This window comes from Bufo gargarizans, chromosome 3, assembly GCF_014858855.1.
Source record: "Bufo gargarizans isolate SCDJY-AF-19 chromosome 3, ASM1485885v1, whole genome shotgun sequence".
Taxonomy (NCBI): Eukaryota; Metazoa; Chordata; class Amphibia; order Anura; family Bufonidae; genus Bufo; species Bufo gargarizans.
The window spans coordinates 55,799,680-55,822,910 of NC_058082.1; the positions used below are offsets into that span (position 1 = coordinate 55,799,680).

Here is a 23,231-nt window from a genome sequence, read left to right on the forward strand (position 1 = left end):
ACAATTGAGCCCAGCAAGGAGCGAGTTTTTTCTTGCACACAGCACACTCTCTTCCTTAAATTTTAGCGGTGACTTTCCTAGGGCCCTCTTTGGTATTCTAAAATAAAATAAGAGAATAAGCCCCATTAGATACTGAGGGAGGATCCTTCTGACCGCACGCTGATAAGGTTTAAAACCCACATGTTGGGTCCCTGCCAGCATCCCCATGCGGCCCCCTATGGAAGAAGGATGTTTCTCCCTCATTGACGGAAACACTGTCCACCGGAACCACATGCGTTCCAAATACTGGAAGTTGTGTCACGCAACTTCCGGTTCACGCATGGAGCGCGTGCACAGAAAAGCTCGACCCCCCCCCCCTCCCCCCGCCTCTGTAAGCTACTAGAGGCCAGGAGGAAGAAAGGCTAGGCCCCGGACCTCCCAAAACACCGCCAGGAGTGTCCAGCGTGCCGGCGTTACCTCCCAGTAACACCGCGACTGCCCAGAAACGCCGGCTTCGCATGGAACAGTCCGAGACCCAGAAGGAAGACCCCAGACTTAGCAGGCGGCTCATAGTGGAGTCTGACGCCGCACCAGGTAACCCCTTAACCTGAAACACATGCGTGGATCCTGCAGCCTAATCTCTAGCTCTCCACTATAGGTCCTAACAGGAACTGGTGCTAGAGGGGCAGAGCCCCTCCTTAAGAGCTCTCCACGAAAGTTCCTGTTTCCTATCCTGGATGGAGGCGGTCTCTCAAGGGTGCCGTCATGGGCGTAGGGGAAAAATGGATCCAACCAGCAAAAGAGACAATATGGACAATCACAATACATCAGCAAATGGCATTTATACAAGCCACTTACTAAAGTGAGAGGACTTTAAAGAGAAGCATCCCATTAATATAAATCCAAAATTACAGTTCATACAATGCGCATTCTTCCAGATTTCCGCTGCGGATACGGCTGTGGATTTCACCCATTGCAAAGGCTGAGATCCACAGTGGATGCACATGACTGTTCATTCAGTGCTATCCAGTGAAGAGAGCGGCAAGTGAGACAGGCAAACTACAGCTCCAGTCATCTCTAAGAGGAGTACAGCACCCCCATAGAGATGAATGGAGCAGCAGAACGCATACTGCTGTAGGACCCCCAAATAGTTATCCCCTATCCCCCTTTACATTCTATTCACGTAATGAGTAGCGATGAGCAGCAGGGGCAATATTATATTTCGCGAATATTTTGTAGAATAATTGTCATATATTTGCGAATTAGAAAATTCGCTATTTTCTTGATTTCAAAAATCGACAATGTAATATTCGTGTAAAGCGCGCGCAATACAGGCGTGGGTCACTTTCGCTACATTTTCCAAGCTGCTAGAAGTTTCCCGAGACTGGAGCAAATGGTTGGCACGGCAGAAAATTAAAAATGGCTTTATCTGCAGATAGAGTGCTCCAATATATTTGCAAAAGTGCTAAATTGGCAAATAATGTTGCGCATATTTGGGCGCAATATGTGAACCTTCACATTTTAGCAGGTCTGACTACATATTACCGATTGCTGCAGTAAGTATTGTGACATCACAGCACTATGTCTGTAGCATGTATGTATGGACAGCTACACTATATCACTATCTAACACCCTGCACTATACAGCTGCACTACAGGTCCTTCTAAAAAAAAATTAGCATATTGTGATAAAGTTCATTATTTTCTGTAATGTACTGATAAACATTAGACTTTCATATATTTTAGATTCATTACACACAACTGAAGTAGTTCAAGCCTTTTATTGTTTTAATATTGATGATTTTGGCATACAGCTCATGAAACCCAAAATTCCTATCTAAAAAAATTAGCATATCATGAAAAGGTTCTCTAAACGAGCTATTAACCTAATCATCTGAATCAACTAATTAACTCTAAACACCTGCAAAAGATTCCTGAGGCTTTTAAAAACTCCCAGCCTGGTTCATTACTCAAAACTGCAATCATGGGTAAGACTGCCGACCTGACTGCTGTCCAGAAGGCCATCAATGACACCCTCAAGCAAGAGGGTAAGACACAGAAAGAAATTTCTGAGCGAATAGGCTGTTCCCAGAGTGCTGTATCAAGGCACCTCAGTGGGAAGTCTGTGGGAAGGAAAGAGTGTGGCAGAAAACGCTGCACAACGAGAAGAGGTGACCGGACCCTGAGGAAGATTGTGGAGAAGGATCGATTCCAGACCTTGGAGGACCTGCGGAAGCAGTGGACTGAGTCTGGAGTAGAAACATCCAGAGCCACCGTGTACAGGAAATGGGCTACAGGTGCCGCATTCCCCAGAAACAGCGAAATTTTGCATGTCATTCGGAAATCAAGGTGCCAGAGTCTGGAGGAAGACTAGGGAGAGGGAAATGCCAAAATGCCTGAAGTCCAGTGTCAAGTACCCACAGTCAGTGATGGTCTGGGGTGCCATGTCAGCTGCTGGTGTTGGTCCACTGTGTTTTATCAAGGGCAGGGTCAATGCAGCTAGCTATCAGGAGATTTTGGAGCACTTCATGCTTCCATCTGCTGAAAGGCTTTATGGAGATGAAGATTTCATTTTTCAGCACGACCTGGCACCTGCTCACAGTGCCAAAACCACTGGTAAATGGTTTACTGACCATGGTATTACTGTGCTCAATTGGCCTGCCAACTCTCCTGACCTGAACCCCATAGAGAATCTGTGGGATATTGGGAAGAGAAAGTTGAGACGCAAGACCCAACACTCTGGATGAGCTTAAGGCCGCTATCGAAGCATCCTGGGCCTCCATAACCCCTCAGCAGTGCCACAGGCTGATTGCCTCCATGCCACGCCGCATTGAAGCCGTCATTTCTGCAAAAGGATTCCCGACCAAGTATTGAGTGCATAACTGAACATAATTATTTGAAGGTTGACTTTTTTTGTATTAAAAAACACTTTTCTTTTATTGGTCGGATGAAATATGCTAATTTTTTTAGATAGGAAATTTGGGTTTTCATGAGCTGTATGCCAAAATCATCAATATTAAAACAATAAAAGGCTTGAACTACTTCAGTTGTGTGTAATGAATCTAAAATATATGAAAGTCTAATGTTTATCAGTACATTACAGAAAATAATGAACTTTATCACAATATGCTATTTTTTTTTAGAAGGACCTGTATATCAGGATATAACCTGCACTGACTATCTATATGATGTAGTAAGTGGAGAGCACAGCAATGTCACTGCTGTCAATCTCAGAACTTTAAAAAACTACAGAAAATGGCTGCTGGGGAGGTTCTTATATAGTAAGGGGTAGGCAACTTTCCCATTGGTTGCTAGGGATGTTGCTAAGCTCAGACAGACATTGCAGCCTTCTCATTGGCCCACAAGCAAGAAGGGAGGGAGGTTACTGATTAAAAGACAATCTAGAATATTTGAAAAAAAGAATATTCTAAATATTTGTGAATTCTCAAAGTGCTGATATTGGCGATTAATATTCGCACCCAACACTAGTAATGAGCAGAAAAATGTCCCAACCCTCATTTAATAGACCATCATAACCCTTCGGTACCCGCTGACCTGAGCGCAGCATGCATGCGTTCTCAACAGTGAGAGGGCATTAACCTACTGCCAGACCCCTCTGGTGGCTGCGTTATTGCCCAGGAGTACAAAGGATCGGGCATGTTCAAAGCCAGCATGCCTGATCCTTCACCTGCCCCCAACATCTGCTGCACTAGAGAGATTAGACGGTCAGCCTGCCAGGGCAGAATCAGCAGGTTAGGCCCATAAAGGAGTTTTAAGGTGTTTAAAGAGGTCCTGATATTACAGTATTAGTACATGTCCCTGCGCAAAACAAATTATATATATATATATATATATATATATATATATATATATATATATATATATATATCAGATCGGCTACTCCATTGCAGCGCTGTGCATCCCGTTCTCTTTTGGCGCCCTGTATACTAATTAGTAACATCGGTACAGGGGGGAGGAGGAGGAGATGGCCGCATTTCTTAGGGGGCGTGTCCTTCTCCCCAGCTGTGAGCTGCCCAAATGTAGCGGAGAGAGTCACAGGGAGAAGGTGAGCTGTTTATTCTCCCTGGCTGCGACCTTCTCCGCTGTGGCACATGAGAAATACAATAAAACAGGAGCCTGACAGACACCCTCCTGAAGTGACTCCCTGGTACCGGAGGGACTCCCAGACTGACTGACACCACAGACAGACAGACAATCACAAGAAAGAAAGCAATGAAGCAAAACACAGTAAGCAGCGAGAAGGCGTCTGACAACTGGAGAACACGGCAACATACATATACTACAATAAATCTGGTTGTTTACAATGGAATGTCCTGACAGCACCCCTCCAAAAAGATAGGGACCTTAGATTGTGAGCCCCATTGGGGACAGTTGGATGATAATGTCTGTAAAGCGCTGCGGAATATAGTAGCGCTATACACTACGTGCAGAATTATTAGGCAAATGAGTATTTTGACCACATCATCCTCTTTATGCATGTTGTCTTACTCCAAGCTGTATAGGCTTGAAAGCCTACTACCAATTAAGCATATTAGGTGATGTGCATCTCTGTAATGAGAAGGGGTGTGGTCTAATGACATCAACACCCTATATCAGGTGTGCATAATTATTAGGCAACTTCCTTTCCTTTGGCAAAATGGGTCAAAAGAAGGACTTGACAGGCTCAGAAAAGTCAAAAATAGTGAGATATCTTGCAGAGGGATGCAGCACTCTTAAAATTGCAAAGCTTCTGAAGCGTGATCATCGAACAATCAAGCATTTCATTCAAAATAGTCAACAGGGTCGCAAGAAGTGTGTGGAAAAACCAAAGCGCAAAATAACTGCCCATGAACAGGGAAAAGTCAAGCGTGCAGCTGCCAAGATGCCAATTGCCACCAGTTTGGCCATATTTCAGAGCTGCAACATCACTGGAGTGCCCAAAAGCACAAGGTGTGCAATACTCAGAGACATGGCCAAGGTAAGAAAGGCTGAAAGACGACCACCACTGAACAAGACACACAAGCTGAAACGTCAAGACTGGGCCAAGAAATATCTCAAGACTGATTTTTCTAAGGTTTTATGGACTGATGAAATGAGAGTGAGTCTTGATGGGCCAGATGGATGGGCCCGTGGCTGGATTGGTAAAGGGCAGAGAGCTCCAGTCCGACTCAGACGCCAGCAAGGTGGAGGTGGAGTACTGGTTTGGGCTGGTATCATCAAAGATGAGCTTGTGGGGCCTTTTCGGGTTGAGGATGGAGTCAAGCTCAACTCCCAGTCCTACTGCCAGTTTCTGGAATACACCTTCTTCAAGCAGTGGTACAGGAAGAAGTCTGCATCCTTCAAGAAAAACATGATTTTCATGCAGGACAATGCTCCATCACATGCGTCCAAGTACTCCACAGCGTGGCTGGCAAGAAAATGTATAAAAGAAGAAAATCTAATGACATGGCCTCCTTGTTCACCTGATCTGAACCCCATTGAGAACCTGTGGTCCATCATCAAATGTGAGATTTACAAGGAGGGAAAACAGTACACCTCTCTGAACAGTGTCTGGGAGGCTGTGGTTGCTGCTGCACGCAATGTTGATGGTGAACAGATCAAAACACTGACAGAATCCATGGATGGCAGGCTTTTGAGTGTCCTTGCAAAGAAAGGTGGCTATATTGGTCACTGATTTGTTTTTGTTTTGTTTTTGAATGTCAGAAATGTATATTTGTGAATGTTGAGATGTTATATTGGTTTCACTGGTAAAAATAAATAATTGAAATGGGTATATATTTGTTTTTTGTTAAGTTGCCTAATAATTATGCACAGTAATAGTCACCTGCACACACAGATATCCCCCTAAAATAGCTAAAACTAAAAACAAACTCTAAAAACTACTTCCAAAAATATTCAGCTTTGATATTAATGAGTTTTTTGGGTTCGTTGAGAACATGGTTGTTGTTCAATAATAAAATTAATCCTCAAAAATACAACTTGCCTAATAATTCTGCACTCCCTGTATAAGTGCATAAAATAAATAAATAAATAAATAAAATGTCAGAGACAACCACAAACTGCTCCACTCTCCCCTCATTTACAATGAAATATTTTTTTAAATCAGACTTCAAACAATACAATGCAGTTAAAAGAGGTGTGGATTGTTTAGATATGTGTAGCCCCTGTGGGGGGCATGCCCAACCTTCATCCACGGAGAAGCATTTTGGTATTTTTCATTGCACCCGTCATGGATCTAGTGCAACCCTTTAGGTGACTGACAAAAAGCTGCCATTTTCCCAGTACGTGTCAGTTTGTTGCTATTTGATATGACAGTGTGTGTATGAGTATATATAATATACCGCTGAATGTGGAATAGGACACCACACTGCAGCAGCAGGTCATTATAAGTCATGTTTTGTGTATGAGTAATTATATATATATACACACACACACACACACACACACACACACACTAGCAGAAGGACCCGGCTTCACACGGGTATATTTAATCCATTTAATTTACTGTTTCTGTGTGTCGTTAAAAGATATCAACAGTATCCATTATTAGGCCTCATTCACACATAGGTGGATTTTCAGGGACCACAGTCCGTGAAAACTCGGCCTGCCGTCCTGCTGAGTGCACGGCGTCATTGATTGCTATGACGCTGTACAAGTAGTTTATAGAGATCCGCAGCACTCTTCCATTATCAAATCCTGTTCTTTATTTGACAAGCAGCATACAGTTACAGCTGTAATTGTATGCTGCTTGTCAAATAAAGAACAGGATTTTGATAATGGAAGAGTGCTGCGAAACTCTATAAACTACTATTGCATCAAGGGACCCTTGGCCTGGACCCCAATGTGCGAGAACCTCACTTGGACCACTAATTTTGGTACCGAGAAAATTGGATATTTGCCCCATGGCAGGGTATGTAGTGCTGCTGACTGTGTTTGTTTACTCTTTATGACGCTGTACAGTAATGTATAGATCATTTGAGTGTATTACTGTACAACGGCAGCGACACGAAGTGCACAGCGTCATAGCAACCAATGATGCTGTGCACTCAGCAGTACAGCAGGATGGGTTTTCACGAACTGTGGTCCGTGAAAATCCACGTATGTGTGAATGAGGCCTAACAGTGACTTCTAAAGTACCCCGCCCCTTAAACAGTGTCCTTCACAGTGGCCTGCCCCCTTAACAGTAACACCCACAGCGCCATGCCCTTTAACAGTGACCTCCACTGTCTCGTTATGAGCTGTGCGCTGCGATTGGCCAGTGCTGCAGCAAGGGACACGCCTCCTACAAAAAAAATCAGTCCAGTACAACAGACGGAGCTGAGACACCGGAGCCTATAGCGGGCGAACGGAGCGGCGCCCAGACATACTAGTAAGTGCAGGGGGACCCCTGGGCGCCGCTCTGCCCACAGATAGAGTTAGTTTTTAGTTTGTATACTAGTGAAAGATCCTCTTTAATACAGAATGCTAAGTAAATGTCCACTAAGGGTTAAGAATAAATAAATAAATAAATAAATAAAAAAAAAAAACTCACCTTATCCACTTGATCGCGCAGCCGTTATCGTCTTCTTTCTTCTTTTTCTTGAAGGACCTGCGCTGACGTCATTGCAGGTCCTGCAGAAAGAAGATGATAAAGGCTGGATGAGGGGAGTTTATTTATTTTATTACACCCCCACAATGGACATTTTCGTAAGCATTCAGAATGCTATTATTTTCCACTATAACCATTTTATAAGGGAAAATAATAAAATCTACAGAACACCTAATCCAAACCCAAACTTCAGTGAAGAAGTCTGGGTTCGGGTCTGGGTACCACATTCCATTTTTTATCAAGCGCGCGCAAAACACATTAAAACGCTTTGCACTTGCGTGGATAAAACTGAACAACGCAACGCAATCACAGACAAAACTGACTGAAATTGCGTATGCACTCACGTGGGTTTCCCGCAATGCATCCGGCCCTCACCTGCGACGCTCATGTGAAAGAGGCCTTAAAGGGCGGGGTGCTGTAGAGGTCACTGTTATGGGGGATACTGTCAATATCTTAACAACACACAGAAACATTAAATTAAATAAATTACCGTAAATATGCCCGTGCAAAGCCGGGTCCTTCTGCTAGTCTAATATACCACTAAATGTGTAATAAGACACCGCACGGCAGCAGCAGGTCATTATAAGGGAACAGGAAGACAAGAGCACAAACAACCAGTGAACTTTACACCGACAGCCAACAACAGAGAAGTCTCCATGACAGGCAGAAAGCAGGAACCGACAGTCCTGACTTCCCTGTACGAGAATGGAGTGAGCCTGTCTACAGCACTCCGTACACCAGGACAATCACACACCAAATGCGGCTGCCCCAGTACACTGCTATACCTGTATGGCTGCCCCCAGTACACTGCTATACCTGTATGGCTGCCCCCAGTACACTGCTATACCTGTATGGCTGCCCCCAGTACACTGCTATACCTGTATGGCTGCCCCAGTACACTGCTATACCTGTATGGCTGCCCCCAGTACACTGCTATACCTGTATGGCTGCCCCAGTACACTGCTATACCTGTATGGCTGCCCCCAGTACACTGCTATACCTGTATGGCTGCCCCAGTACACTGCTATACCTGTATGGCTGCCCCAGTACACTGCTATACCTGTATGGCTGCCCCCAGTACACTGCTATACCTGTATGGCTGCCCCCAGTACACTGCTATACCTGTATGGCTGCCCCCAGTACACTGCTATACCTGTATGGCTGCCCCAGTACACTGCTATACCTGTATGGCTGCCCCAGTACACTGCTATACCTGTATGGCTGCCCCAGTACATTCAAGACAGAACAAAAAAAACACTTTATACTGCTGCTTCTGTGCGAAAACACATAACTGTACCAGTACGATAATACACTGCATGCTGCTACACCAGTACATCAGACCAATAACGCATCATAAACCAGTACAATGCGAAACTGTATGCTGCTACACCTGCACAACAATACACTAAAGGCTGCTCCACCAGAAATGTATATTGATACACCAGTAAAATAATACACGGAAGGCTGCTCCACCAGTACAATAATACACAGAAGGCTGCTCCACCAGTACAATAATACACAGAAGGCTGCTCCACCAGTACAATAATACACAGAAGGCTGCTCCACCAGTACAATAATACACAGAAGGCTGCTCCACCAGTACCATATTGTACATGTGGAGCAGCATATGGTACTGGTGGAGCAGCGTTTAGTGTATTATTGTATTGGTGTAGCAGCATAATACACTAAAGGCTGCTCCACTTGTACTGTATGCTGCTACACCTGTACAATAATACACTAAAGGCTGCTCCACCAGTACTGTATACTGCTCCACCAGTACTGTAATACAGTACTTGTAGAGCAGCCTACAGTGTATTACAGTACTGGTGGAGCAGTATACAGTACTGGTGGAGCAGCCTTTAGTGTATTATTGTACTGATGGAGCAGCATACAGTACTGGTGGAGCAGCCTTTAGTGTATTATTGTACTGGTGGAGCAGCATACAGTACTGGTGGAGCAGCCTTTAGTGTATTATTGTACTGATGGAGCAGCCTTCAGTGTATTAGTGTACTGATGGAGCAGCATACAGTACTGGTGGAGCAGCCTTCAGTGCATTATTGTACTGGTGGAGCAGCGTACAGTACTGGTGGAGCAGCTTTCAGTGTATTATTGTACTGGTGGAGCAGCCTTTAGTGTATTATTGTACTGGTGGAGCAGCATACAGTACTAGTAGAGCAGCCTACAGTGTATGCTGCTCCACCAGTACAATAATACACTGAAGGCGGCTCCACCAGTACAATAATACACTGAAGGCTGCTCCACCAGTACAATAATACACAGAAGGCTGCTCCACCAGTACAATAATACACAGAAGGCTGCTCCACCAGTACAATAATACACAGAAGGCTGCTCCACACCAGTACAATAATACACAGAAGGCTGCTCCACCAGTACAATAATACACTGAAGGCTGCTCCACCAGTACAATAATACACTGAAGGCTGCTCCACCAGTACTGTACGCTGCTCCACCAGTACAATAATACACTGAAGGCTGCTCCACCTGTACTGTATGCTGCTACACCTGTACAATAATACAGTGAAGGCTGCTCCACCAGTACAATAATACACTGAAGGCTGCTCCACCAGTACAATAATACACTGAAGGCTGCTCCACCAGTACTGTACGCTATGTAACAGTACAGAAAACGAAAGTGTAACGAACTGTCAGCGCAGCAACAAGTGCAGCCACAGGTCCCACTCACCGCGCTGTGCCTGCACTGCTGTCCGCTCCCGCGCCTCCAGCTCCTACTCACAGCTCCCCTGCAGCTCCATCTCCCCCGTGAGAGCTCCAGTCTACCAGAGGCTAAATGCAGCTCAGTCGCTGAGGATGGTGTCGCACACGTCCACTGCGGGTCATGAAGAGGCAGCGGGAGGGGGGCGGAGACTGCGGCTCCCCACACAAGAGGCGCACAGCGACAACACAGCGCACTTCTCAGCTTCTAGGAGATCCCGTGACGTCACTGCGCAAGACGCAAAGGGTCCCCCTGACGCTACGTACTGGCTCAGACCCAGCGCTACATAGACTGGGTGTGGCTTTCGCTTTTCCCCGCCTCCTTGTCGTCCACTGACCTTTTGGAAGGAGTTTCGGTTGCTAGGAGACCAGAGCGCAGTGGTCCTGAGCGCTTGGAGGAGCGGTCCACGGAGTCCTCCAGGTCTACCAGCCGTCACCGGATGTATTATACAGTATCAAACAGAACCACAGGCTCTCTGTGACTCCTGATCACATTGGGTGTGCTGAAAGGGACACTTAACCCTTTCCTGACCGCTATTGGGGTTTATGTATTTCATTCCCTGCCTTCCCGGTGCCATAACTTTTTTTATTTTTATCTTCACATTGCCGTATGAGGGCTTGTTTTTTTTTTTGCAGGACAAGTTGTACTTTTTAATGGCTCCGTTTAATATTGAACAGGATGCTGCCACCAATACTCCTCCCCACAGACACCAAATAACGGCACCATGCTTGGGCCCGGAACCATCCTCCTGCGATATTCTGGTCTGGGGCTATTCAAATGGTGTGGAATTGGAAAAAAACACAATTCCACCACAGTTTTATGGGTTTTACCTGGTTCCTTATGTGGTAGAACGGACCTGTTACCTCCTCTCTCTGGGTCAGGACGATTCCAATGAACCACGTTTATCTAGATTGGCTTGTAGTTTAACATTGAAAAAAAAAAGTTTGTAAAATAACATTTTCTTTGCATCGCCAGCTGTGGGGGCATTTCTTCCTATTGCCCCCCTATTTGGAGTGTGCATGACTTTCTGATTACTAATTTATACTTTATTCCATTTTTTGAATAGTTGAAGTGATGTGAAAACGGCGAATCAGCCATTTAGATTTTTTTCCACTACAACGTTCACTGCATAAGATAAATACATTTATATTTTAATAGTTTGCATGTTGTGAGATATGGCGGTGCAAATTATCTTAATTTTTTTTATGTTATGGGGGTGATTAGAATTTTTTTATTTTTTTACTTATATTAAGTCCCCATAAGGAACTTACAGATGTGATTGTTAGAATGAATTACCATTGCAGTCCATGGGAGATTCAGTACGTTCCTATGGAGCCCTGTGGTAGCCTCGAGCCCTCCTATGGCTAAGGGCTTCCACAAGGAACAAACAGCTTCCCTGACCTCAGCGCAGGGGAGCCGTTCTTGTATGTGGTGCAGTGTGTGATGTATATGGTGCAGTGTGTGATGTATGTGGTGCAGTGTGTGATGTATATGGTGCAGGGTGTGATGTATGTGGTGCAGTGTGTGATGTATATGGTGCAGTGTGTGGTGCAGTGTGTGATGTATGTGGTGCAGTGTGTGATGTGTGTGTGGTGCAGTGTGTGATGTATGTGGTGCAGTGTGTGATGTATGTGGTGCAGTGTGTGATGTATGTGGTGCAGGGTGTGATGTATGTGGTGCAGGGTGTGATGTATGTGGTGCAGTGTGTGATGTATGTGGTGCAGTGTGTGATGTATGTGGTGCAGGGAGTGATGTATGTGGTGCAGGGTGTGATGTATGTGGTGCAGGGTGTGATGTATGTGGTGCAGGGTGTGATGTATGTGGTGCAGTGTGTGATGTATGCAGTGCAGTGTGTGATGTATGTGGTGCAGTGTGTGATGTATGTGGTACAGTGTGTGATGTATGTGGTGCAGTGTGTGATGTACGTAGTGTAGTGTGTGATGTATGTGGTGCAGTGTGTGATGTATGTGGTGCAGTGTGTGATGTATGTGGTGCAGTGTGTGATGTATGTGGTACAGTGTGTGATGTATGTGGTGCAGTGTGTGATGTACGTAGTGCAGTGTGTGATGTATGTAGTGCAGGGTGTGATGTATGTGGTACAGTGTGTGATGTATGTGGTACAGTGTGTGATGTACGTAGTGCAGTGTGTGATGTATGTGGTGCAGTGTGTGATATGTATGTGGTGCAGTGTGTGATGTATGTGGTGCAGTGTGTGATGTATGTAGTGCAGTGTGTGATGTATGTAGTGCAGTGTGTGATGTATGTGGTGCAGTGTGTGATGTATATGGTGCAGTGTGTGATGTATGTGGTACAGTGTGTGATGTATGTGGTGCAGTGTGTGATGTACGTAGTGCAGTGTGTGATGTGTGTGGTGCAGTGTGTGATGTACGTAGTGCAGTGTGTGATGTATGTGGTGCAGTGTGTGATGTATGTGGTGCAGGGTGTGATGTCTGTGGTGCAGGGTGTGTGATGTATGTGGTACAGTGTGTGATGTATGTGGTGCAGTGTGTGATGTATGTAGTGTAGTGTGTGATGTATGTGGTGCAGTGTGTGATGTATGTGGTGCAGTGTGTGATGTATGTAGTGCAGTGTGTGGTGTATGTAGTGCAGTGTGTGGTGTATGTAGTGCAGTGTGTGGTGTATGTGGTGCAGTGTGTGATGTATGTGGTGCAATGTGTGATGTATGTAGTGCAGTGTGTGATGTCTGTGGTGCAGGGTGTGCGATGTCTGTGGTGCAGGGTGTGATGTATGTAGTGTAGTGTGTGATGTATGTGGTGCAGTGTGTGATGTATGTGGTGCAGTGTGTGATGTATGTAGTGCAGTGTGTGGTGTATGTAGTGCAGTGTGTGGTGTATGTAGTGCAGTGTGTGGTGTATGTGGTGCAGTGTGTGATGTATGTGGTGCAATGTGTGATGTATGTAGTGCAGTGTGTGATGTCTGTGGTGCAGGGTGTGCGATGTCTGTGGTGCAGGGTGTGCGATGTATGTAGTGCAGTGTGTGATGTATGTGGTGCAGTATGTGATGTATGTGGTGCAGTGTGTGATGTATGTGGTGCAGTGTGTGATGTATGTGGTGCAGTGTGTGATGTATGTGGTGCAGTATGTGATGTATGTAGTGCAGGGTGTGATGTATGTGGTGCAGTGTGTGATGTATGTGGTGCAGTGTGTGATGTATGTAGTGCAGTGTGTGATGTATATGGTGCAGTGTGTGATGTATGTAGTGCAGTGTGTGATGTATATGGTGCAGTGTGTGATGTATGCGGTGCAGGGTGTGATGTATGTGGTGCAGTGTGTGATGTATGTGGTGCAGTGTGTGATGTGTGTGGTGCAGGGTGTGATGTATGTGGTGCAGTGTGTGATGTGTGTGGTGCAGGGTGTGATGTATGTGGTGCAGTGTGTGATGTATGTGGTGCAGTGTGTGATGTATGTGGTGCAGTGTGTGATGTATGTGGTGCAGTGTGTGATGTATGTGGTGCAGTGTGTGATGTATGTGGTGCAGTGTGTGATGTATGTGGTGCAGTGTGTGATGTATGTGGTGCAGTGTGTGATGTATGTGGTGCAGTGTGTGATGTATGCGGTGCAGGGTGTGATGTATGCGGTGCAGTGTGTGATGTATGTGGTGCAGTGTGTGATGTGTGTGGTGCAGGGTGTGATGTATGTGGTGCAGTGTGTGATGTGTGTGGTGCAGGGTGTGATGTATGTGGTGCAGTGTGTGATGTATGTGGTGCAGTGTGTGATGTGTGTGGTGCAGTGTGTGATGTATGTAGTGCAGTGTGTGATGTATATGGTGCAGTGTGTGATGTATGCGGTGCAGGGTGTGATGTATGTGGTGCAGTGTGTGATGTATGTGGTGCAGTGTGTGATGTGTGTGGTGCAGGGTGTGATGTATGTGGTGCAGTGTGTGATGTATGTGGTGCAGTGTGTGATGTATATGGTGCAGTGTGTGATGTATGCGGTGCAGGGTGTGATGTATGTGGTGCAGTGTGTGATGTATGTGGTGCAGTGTGTGATGTGTGTGGTGCAGGGTGTGATGTATGTGGTGCAGTGTGTGATGTGTGTGGTGCAGGGTGTGATGTATGTGGTGCAGTGTGTGATGTATGTGGTGCAGTGTGTGATGTGTGTGGTGCAGTGTGTGATGTATGTAGTGCAGTGTGTGATGTATATGGTGCAGTGTGTGATGTATGCGGTGCAGGGTGTGATGTATGTGGTGCAGTGTGTGATGTATGTGGTGCAGTGTGTGATGTGTGTGGTGCAGGGTGTGATGTATGTGGTGCAGTGTGTGATGTGTGTGGTGCAGGGTGTGATGTATGTGGTGCAGTGTGTGATGTATGTGGTGCAGTGTGTGATGTGTGTGGTGCAGGGTGTGATGTATGTGGTGCAGTGTGTGATGTATGTGGTGCAGGGTGTGATGTATGTGGTGCAGTGTGTGATGTATGTGGTGCAGTGTGTGATGTACGTAGTGTAGTGTGTGATGTATGTGGTGCAGTGTGTGATGTATGTGGTGCAGTGTGTGATGTATGTGGTGCAGTGTGTGATGTATGTGGTGCAGTGTGTGATGTATGTAGTGCAGTGTGTGATGTATGTAGTGCAGTGTGTGGTGAATACAGACAGGCTATTATAGCCAAGTGATAAAGTACAGGGAAGATCCGCCATATATGCCAATGTATACGGGTTTTTTTTTTTTTTTTTTTTTGCAGGATGGGAAATCATGGTATACCACATCTTTCCATCCTGCAAAGTCCAGAAAAAATATATACATTTTTTGTACAATGGAACTCTATGGTGACGGATGCCACAGTATGGCATCAGTCTGAGGCGTCCGTTATAGTATACGTTTTTTCATGTACGTTAGACGTATGACCGAAACATGATGTGTATCCGGCGTAACTGACAGGAACAGAGCAGAACAGACTCCGATGACAAGGATGGGATCCTCTATTTTTACCAGATAAGAGAAGTCCTCCATGCAAGGATTTTTTTGTCCAATCTTTTTAACAAAATCTGTGACGGAGGCTCCAAACGCAGACGTTCACAAGAGCAGGCTACGTATTATGCATTTAAAATTACTTCAACTTTCGTACTCGTCCTCGGCTAAAAATACTCCTCAAAAATAGTAAGAGGAGTATTTTTACTCTACTGCAAAAAATGTAGCGCGACCTCTGGATGCCATGATCATAGACCTTAGCTCTAGGTGTCTGCTGCGTAAAACAGCAGGCACCTATGGCACCTGCTCTGCTCCAGATTGAGTGCCATCTTAAAAGACTCCTCTTGCACCATATACAGTATGTATGGCTGATGTCAGGAATGGGTTAAAGGGGTATTTTACTCAATATTCAGAGAAGACATTTAAAAAAAAAAAATCTTTGGCTGTTGAAAATGAAGATATGACATGTTGTCCTTCGGTAGAGGTCAGCACACAGAGATAAAGCTCCATTAGATGGGCAATCCATTGTCAGTCCACTGCTGCTATGAGGGAAAGATGCCACCTCCAGGGAAATCAGTTTCAAAGGTACAAATCTGCTGACAGATGCCCTTTAAATCTCTCCTCCCCTAGAGGAGCAGCAGTCAGGGATTCACCTTGGGAGTAATGAAAACAGCCCCCCACCGATATAGCAATAGCCAGTGTTTATGTCTGTAGTAAGGGTACAAGTGGGGGAAATACTAATGAGCTCTCCCATTAATGAAGCATCATTTGTAAGGGGGACCAGGAAGCGGTGAATGCAGAGCTCTGTACTCAGGTCCGTTCATAGCCCAGCTCGGCAGGAAGAGCACCGCATGTCAGGAGCAGCGGCCTCTGGAGCAGGAGAGGGAAGTTGATTTTTTTTTGTCTGCTCTGAGGGTGGGGGTCTGAATGGGGGGGGGGGTCATTCACATTGGGGGTCTGATCTCAGGTGGAATGGGAGCTTTTTTTCACATTGGGGGTCTGAGCTCAGGTCTTTATGGCGTCTTATTAACATTGGGGGTCCAATCTGAGGTCTGATTGGGGTCTTATTAACATTGGGGGTTTGATCTGAGGTCTGATTGAGGGTCTTATTAACATTAGAGGTCTGATTGGTGGTCTAATAAAAAATAATTTTCCTACTCTAAAACCTATAGGGCAAAAATATGGTGTGTCTGTATATATATATATATTCTTGTCCTTTATACAGTTTTAATAGTGTAATCCTGTGCAATTTTACATAATTTTGCGGTTATAGGGTTTCTGTCATGAGAAACGCTAGCGATGTGCTAATGTCAGCAGTACATAACAGTATGCTTTATAACCCCCTGCCTGCCGCCGTTCTCTTAAAATAAAGACTTTTAAAATATGCTAATGAGCCTCTAGGTGCTAATAGGGTGTTGCTTCAGCACCTAGAGGCTCCATCTACGGATCCTTTGGCACGCCCAGGTCCACTTGATTGATTGGCGAGTTCTCCTCTTCGTCCAGTAAATCCTGTGCCTGCGCCGTTCCGTTTAGTATTCGGCGCAAGCGCAGTGAGTGAAGGACGCGCTCCTGCTGCCGGCCTCACTCACTGCGCCTGCGCTTGCTTCACTCACTGCGCAGGTGCCGTCCCGTTTAGTATTCGGCGCAGTGAGTGAAGGACACGCTCGGAGCGCTTCCTTCACTCACTGCGCCTGCCCCGAATACTAAACGGGATGGCGCAGGCAAGGGATTTACTGGACGAAGAGGAGAAGAAGGACTTAACCCTGCTTTCACACCTGAGCGTTTCTTTTACGCGCGTTTTTGTCGCGCGTTTATTTGTAATAGTAAACGCGCGTTTGTGTGATTGACTGCAGTGTCCTATGGCCACAAACACACGTCAAAACGCCCCAAAGAAGCTCAAGAACTTGATTATGCGTCGGGCGTTTTACAGCGCGATCATACGCGCTGTAAAACGCCCAGATGAGAGCCATTCCCATAGGGAAGCATTGGTTTTCATGTGTTCAGCGTTTTACAGCGTGTTTGAACGCGCTGTAAAACGCTCAGGTGTGAACTTAGGGTAAATCAACTGGACCTGGGCGTGCCAAAGGATCCGTAGATGGAGCCTCTAGGTGCTGAAGCAACACCCTAATAGCACCTAGAGGCTCATTAGCATATTTTAAAAGTCTTTATTTTAAGAGAACGGCGGCAGGCAGGGAGAAACCCTTTAAATGCTGGACTAGCAGACTGTCTGGATTATTGGAAGCCAGAATATTGGTTACTGGAATTTGACATGACTACTATTCCTGGAACAGACAATAAGAAGACGTCACGGCCTTGCATGTCCTGCTGATTCATTTAGGTGCATTGCTAAATGTAGCACCAGCTATTGTTCTGCTGTCAGTACATTATGTGGACACCTCCAGGCTCATGTCTCTGCTAATAGTAGTTTTCCATAGATAATGCATCAAACTGGTTATTACATAGGTGTCATTTTGAAATCATCTGTGATCAGCTGGATCTTCCTGCTTCTGATTCATTGATCTGGTTTTGCTCGCTCCCCTCTTCAGGGGTCTGACCTAATGCTTAGAAATCACTTAAAGGAACACTAAACCTAATGAGGCAGATGTCCACTACATCTTGGAAAGGAGGTGCAGAGGACAGATTTGATGCACTTGCATGTTACATAGCATGCAGGGGGTGTCTCTGCCAGGGATGGCCGTAGGTTACATAAATCCATGTGTAAATTAGTATTTTTAAAGTCTAAAATTGATCTACCCCAGTTCTATTACATTGCTCTTTTTGTCACCACTACATAGTAAAACTAGTACTTAAAGGGGTTGTCCGCTTTTTACTATTATTGACCTATCCTCAGAATAGATCATCGATATCAGATCGGCGGGGGTCCCACACCCTCAGCTGTTTGAAGAGAAGGCAGCATTCGCATAGTTTTGATGTTTGTCTTTAAGGCAGGTTTGCGACAGTTCATACACTTAGTTGGTATGAGCCGTAATGTGCCTACCGCAGGCTTATCTGTGGGGTGGCTAGTCAGTGTGGAGTGGAAAGCATACAGGTTGTGCTGCAGGTTCCCATACAGATGAGCCCAGGTGGTCTTCAAGGTTGGCTGCCAGGAGTCTGGGTGCAGGCTGGCACAGCTGGACCTAAAAGTAGACAGCCAGGAATGTAGTCATGGCATCAAAGTAGTGGAAATTAGGGATCGACCGATTATCGGATTTACCGATATTATCGGCCGATATTCAGGATTTTGAACACTATCGGTATCGGCATTTATTTTGCCGATATTCCGATAGTGTATGGGGAACACAGATCGCGCTGCTGACAGCGCTCTCCGTGTTCCCCTTAGCAGCAGCACAGGGGAAAAGGAAGCAGTGTCTCCTCCCCCTGTGCTGCTCCTGCCGCTGCAGCCAATGAAAGTACAGGGGACAGGAGGAGGGGAGGAGCTATGGCCACTGCTCCACCAATGAAGATTAATCTATCATTCATTCATATACAGGAGGCGGGAGCTGCAGAATCACATAGCCGGCTCCCGGCCTCTATGAGCTGTAGCTGCGATCTGCGGTAGTTAACTCCTCAGGTGCCGCGGATCGCAGCTACAGCTCATAGAGGTCGGGAGCCGGCTATGTGATCCTGCAGCCAGCTCCCGCCTCCTGTATATGAATAAATTAGAGATTAAGCTTCATTGGTGGCGCAGTGCGCCCCCAAGCCCCCCAGTATCAGACATTGGTGGCGCAGTGCGCCCCCCCTCCCCCCTAGTATCAGACATTGGAGGCGCAGTGCGCCCCCCCCTCCCCCCCAGTATTAAGCAGTGGTGCGCCCCCCCCCCTCCCCCCCACCCCAGTCGCAGTGCGCCCCCCCACAGGATCCCCTCTCCCCTGCTCCTCCGATCGGAGCCCCAGCAGTGTAATGCTGGGGTTCCGATCGGTTACCATGGCAGCCAGGACGCTATTGAAGCCCTGGCTGCCATGATAAGCTCCATGCTGCTGTGTGCACAAAGCACAGAGCAGCAGGGACAGTGAGAGCTCCTATTCACCCTGATAGAGCTCTATCAGGGTGAATAGGACAAGGGTTCTAGTCCCTAAGGGGGCTAAAAGTTAGTTTAAAAAAAAGTTACAAAAAAAATAATAAACACCAAAATATTAAATATAAATGAAAAAGAAAGATTTACAAAAAAAAATAAAAAATACACATTAACAATAAACATTAATTTTCAGCAGATTTGTGGGAATTTTTTATTTTTTTTCAAAAATAAAAATTCCCAGAATATCGGTATAAATTATCGGCTATCGGCCTGAAAGTTCACAAATTATCGGTATCGGCCCTAAAAAATCAATATCGGTCGATCCCTAGTGGAAATGTCAGAAGCAGATGGGACCTGAATTTCCAGTGTAGTGTTGTGATTAACCGGACTCTCCAGATGGATAAATGTTTCCATATTGGACTGTTCTGTGTATATTTGGGGGTTTAACATGCACCCTCCTTTATTCTACTTGCATGTTAACGGCAATGGTTGTGGAACCATTGTGCCAATCAGGGGCGGACTGGGAACTAAAAGTGGCCCTGGAAAAAAAGGTAAAAGTAGCCCTATGTTGCAGGTGGTCCAAATTGACAGAGGACGGGGCAACATAATTAAGCAGGGCCAATATATGTAGGCAGGGACAACAGAAGTAGACAGGGCCAGCAATATAACAGTGCAGAGCAATATGCCGCCACAGCTGAACCAAATATCACAGTGCAGCACAAATTCAACTGTATCACTATCCTGAGAATATTGATACAGTTGAATTCAGGAGGGCACCTGCTGGTCAGGTGCGTGACAGAGAATCAGTTCATTTTGAACCCAGCTGGCAGCCATGAGGAGGGTTTGTGTGGCCCTCCTAGGCATCAGCCCAACGGGAAATTTCCCTGTAGTGTCTATGGCCAATCCGCCCCTGGTGCCAATCAACTTGTTTGACTTTGGGCTAGTCCTGAGGGTGTTATCCTGGAGGTCCCCTGATATTGACTCTTTAATCCCTATACTGGTATCTGTCCTTCACTGCAGGGGAGCCACCAGGCTGCTACCTCTTGGAATAGTCAAAGTGTGGTTGGCTGCTGACCCATTGGTGTCAGAGACACCGGTGCCAAGCACCGAGAGATCGGGCAATACACTTATTCAGGAAAAAGGTAGAGGTTAGGGCTGGAAGAGTTTTTGCAAATCTGTGAAACAATGCAAATGTCAGGGCAGGCGACACAGTATCAGTACAATGAACTGGCACAGGTCAGGAAGCAGGAAGCGGTCAGTACACAGGCAGACAAATGGATTATAGCTCTTTACGAGCTCCAGCAAGCTAGAGAGACGTAGTAATATCTGTGGAGACCAATTGCTCAGGCAAGGAGGCGAGATCAGCAGCACAGCTATATAGGAGAGTTGATTAGTTCATTAGTCAAGCAGCTGAGCACATGATCATAAAGAGAATTAACCTCTGCAGTGCTGCAGGGAAAAGTCTCTCTAATACACACATAGGAAGAGGCCTTGCAGCCTGCAATTTGGGACACAGGAGTCTGGTGGCCAGGCAGAAGCTAGGTTAGCGATATGGCACCCGTGCCCACCCCAGATAGTGAGACAGCGGCGGCACGGAGCAACACCATGACATTTCAAACACCAGTTTCAATCATTTCTCCCATATGTGTACTAAACATCTTACACAGCATCCGGTTGCTATTACATGGCCATAGAACTCCTTGGTAACTTTCTTAGGAAAGTAGTTTTAGCCACCACTGGTAAGAATAATATCCAAGTTGGATAAAACAAAACGGTTAGCTTCAAAACCAAATCAATGTAACGCTGAGCTGTTAGCGTACCCAAAATGAAGACTAGAGGGGTCCGGCTACCGTATATTATGCCACCCCACACCATAATCCTGGTAGTAGGACTAGTGTAGGCATCTTAATGGTGTTGCCCATGTGGTTTCCAGACCAATCTCCAGCTATTTTTGTGTCCGAGACAAAAGCTAGACTCGCTAAAGAGGACAGACCTCCATTCCAGCCTCCACTGCCATCGTGCAGTGCACCCTGATAGCCTTTGACAGCGGTGGCATGAGGTCAATGAAACATCTGTAGCCTTATGGACGGCCCGTAGTCCAATGTTGTGCAAACACCTTCTGAAGTTTTGTGTAGACAGTGTTTGCTGCCGTAGGCTTGGGATGTGACATCCAGTTTCACTTGCATTATCAAATGATCCACCCTTGCAGAGGTTCTCTTCTATGCATCTCTTGCTTTAATTCCAGTTTTTCATTGTTCTCCAAACCACTGGGACATGCAACGCTGAACATCTAGGCCTATGCATGTAGGAATCTGCATTCTGTCATTCTGCAACAAGTGGTGATATCTGGAATGTCAGGAGGCATCAAACAATTAGGCCTCTTTCACACGAGCGAGTTTTAATGCGTGACGTGAACACATAGCACCCGCACTGAATCTTGGCCCAGTCATTTCAGTGGGTCTGTGTTCATGAGCGTTTGTTTTCATGCATCAGTTCTGCGTTGCGTGAAAAACGCAGCATGTTCTATATTCTGTGTTTTTCACGCAGCCCTGGCCCCATAGAAGGGAATGAGGCTTCAGTGAAAAGCGCATTGCATCCGCTAAGAGATGTTGTTTGTAAACCTTCAGTTTTTTATCACGTGCGTGAAAAACGCATTAAAGCGCATTGCACCCACGCGGAAAAAACTGAGCAGCTGTACGCAATCGCAGACAAAACTGACTGAACTTGCTTGCAAAATGGTGCAAGTTTCCCTGAACGCATCCGGACCTAATCCGTCACGCTTGTGTGAAAAAGGCCTTAATCCCCACAGCTTGATCCGATTATTGAGGTTTCATGTGGCTAAAAAATTTAGCTTTCAATCTGGCTTTTTTGCACCTTCTGCAGCCACAGATTGGAGCTAAGTGATTAAAACTTTGATCATCTACAGATTTTAGCGAACACCTGCTACTTACTCAATTTGCAGAACCTTTGTGTTGCAATTTCAACGTTAAGGAATGTATTTAGGACAAATATCAAAGAAAGTGTAAATGAAAATTGCGAAAAATGTTGCACAACCTACACAAGGTTGTGTTCCCAAAGGCAGACAGCTACTGTACATGTAAAGACAAACGCCCAGAGCCAGTTATAAATTAAACAACTACATGGCAATTAGATTTTATGTGCCAGGTTGTTAAGATAATATACCATGTAATTACAAAGTAAATCTTAAGGCCGTATCATAGTGTGATAGAATCTTCAGACTGAAGTAAGGAGTTGGCTTTGTGTCCTTGTTACTGTATAGTGAGTTTGAAGCCCGTAAAGCAATATGAATCATACATAATCAGAATATAAATGTCTTGACCTTTAGACATCATCACAATAACAACATGTACTGTAGCTCGTGAGCTAACATGGCAAAATGTTTTAAAATGAAAGAAGCCACTTTTTTGAGAAACATTTATGAGATTGTCTAGCTAATGGAGGTATGATGAAGTATAATGCAAAAACAAAACACGAATATAGTACTGTAGGTACATCCTATAAAACTAAGTCAATGTGCAGGTATATGTCATTGTGTCACCGCCAGATCTCTGAGAAGCTCTGACAGACGTTCTTCAGTACCTCTTGCTTGAGGTTCTTTTGTTTTGGTTTCATTTTGTCATCTCGTTTCCCTCTCTCAGCTGTCATCTAGTTGCACTGATTGCATCCCTTTATATCCCCTCCCATACTGCATCACTTTGCGGTTTATACAACTTCCTGGATTGTGCTCACTGCTAGATGCTGTAACTACTGGTTCCTCAGATAAGTCTTTTCCTTTATTTGTGTTTTCCTGTTGGCTTGATTCTAGGTGACCCTGACTCCCTCCGTATTAAGTGCAGGGAGCCGGTGGTCATGTCCCCTCACTATTGTAGGGTTTTCAGCTGTCACACAGTCTAGGTACGAGGACATGCATCTTTCTATCATAAAGATCTTTGCATGGGCTGAGCAGTCAGGGAGAGCTCTAGGGCTTTTATA

General features: G+C 45.6%; 1 protein-coding gene across 1 annotated transcript in view; it reads right to left on the minus strand.

Annotated features, from left to right (window-relative positions):
• Nucleotides 1-10,513, minus strand: part of FNDC3A (fibronectin type III domain containing 3A) — a 251,256-nt gene extending 240,743 nt beyond the window's left edge. Inside the window, exon 1 of the mRNA XM_044285431.1 lies at nt 10,271-10,513. The gene's annotated coding sequence lies outside the window, so the exon portion shown is untranslated. The remainder of the gene's footprint in view (nt 1-10,270) is intronic.
• Between the last annotated feature and the right edge of the window lie 12,718 nt (nt 10,514-23,231).